This window comes from Chrysochloris asiatica, unplaced genomic scaffold (assembly GCF_000296735.1).
Source record: "Chrysochloris asiatica unplaced genomic scaffold, ChrAsi1.0 scaffold00270, whole genome shotgun sequence".
Taxonomy (NCBI): domain Eukaryota; kingdom Metazoa; phylum Chordata; class Mammalia; order Afrosoricida; family Chrysochloridae; genus Chrysochloris; species Chrysochloris asiatica.
In genome coordinates, this window is record NW_006408788.1 from 2,759,484 (window position 1) to 2,761,241 (window position 1,758).

The window sequence follows — 1,758 nt, forward strand, 5'->3', positions numbered from 1 at the left end:
ATATATTAATTAAAATTGATTGGAAGAATGGATTGACAAACATGACCCAACTATATGCTGTCTAAAAGAAAATCAGTTGAGATATATAATATAGATTGTTGTTATTGTTGTTAGGTGCCATCGAGTCAGTACCAATTCATATGACCCTATGCACAACAGAACAAAACTCTACCCAGTCCTGGAGCAATCTCAACAATCATTGCTACGTTTGAGCCCATTGATGCGTCCACTTTGCCAATCCATCTTGCCAGGGGTCTTCCTCTTTTTCTCTGACCCTCCACCTTACCAAACATGATATCTTTCTCCAGTTACTGGTCCCTCCTGACGATATGTCTTAAATATGAGAGACAAAGTCTGACCATCCTACTTCTAAGGAGCACTTTGGCAATCCATGGTACTTTCAATATTCTCCAACACCATAATTCAAATGAATCAATTCTTCTGTGGGCTTCCTTATTCCAACTGGCCTACTTTTGTATGCGTATGAAGTTATAGAAAATACCATGGCTTGAGTCAGGTGCACCTTAGTCCTCAAACTGATGTCTTTGCTCATCAACACTTCATAAAGAGGGGTTATGCAGCAGATTTGCCTAATGCATTAGGCAAATCTGCTGCATAACCCCTCTTTATAAAGTTACAGAGATGGAAATAAATTAGTAGCTGACAGGGACTCAAATTGGATGTGATGGAAAGGTGCTCTGTGAATCAAGGGTAGCATGAGGAAATTTTGTAATAATGTTATTGTTTAGTATTTGGTTGTAGTAAGAGTTACATGAAGAAATCTGATAAAATTGCTTGAAGATATTTAACAACAAAAAGACAAAAAACCCAATTTTTAAAAAATGAGCAAAGGACATAAGGCATGCGTCCCCAAAGAGAATATTTAAACATCCAACAAACATGTGAAAAGATGTTCCCAATCAAGAGCTGTTAGATAGATACAAATCAAAACTACAATGAGAGAGCCTTACAATGAGATACCCTCTCACCTCTGTTAAAATGGTACTGGTAAAAAAAATTTTTTTAATGAAAACAGCAAACATTGGCAAGGATGGTGGGAGATTGGAACTCTTCTCTAACGCTGATGTTGTTGTAGTTAAGTGCTGTTGAGTCCGTTCTGACTCATAGAGACCTTGTGTAGAGTTTCCGAGGGGTGGCTGGTGAGCTTGACCCGCCGACCTTGCCTTTCAAACCAACCTTGTAGACCAGCTCAGTAACCCACAGTGCCACACCAAGACTCCATCTACTGCTGGTGGGATTGTTAAATGGTACTACCACTTGGAAAGCATCAGGGTACTTCCTCAAGATATAAGAAATAGAACTCACTTAGGATTCAGCAAGGCCCCTTCTAGGTCTATATCCTAGAGCTCTAATTGAGGAGACATGAATATTATATGTACACCTATGTTTATTTCTGTACTAGTCATAACAGCAACAGGATGGATAGACACAATTTGGTACGTTTATACATTGAAATAATGTGCAGCCACAAAGAATGATGAATTAAGCCACAAAGAATTAACATGGATGAATCTGGAGGACAGTATTTTGAATGAAATAATTCAATCACAGAAGCACAAATACTACATAATTTCACTTCTATAAAAGGAAAGGAGTAAGTATATATACAAAGGCCAATGTTCATAATTATTAATGATGAAAAGGACAAATACTATATAATTTCACTTCTATAAAAGGAAAGGAGTAGGTATATAACAAGCCAAGGGAGAATTACTCTCTAGATTGCAGACACTTGTT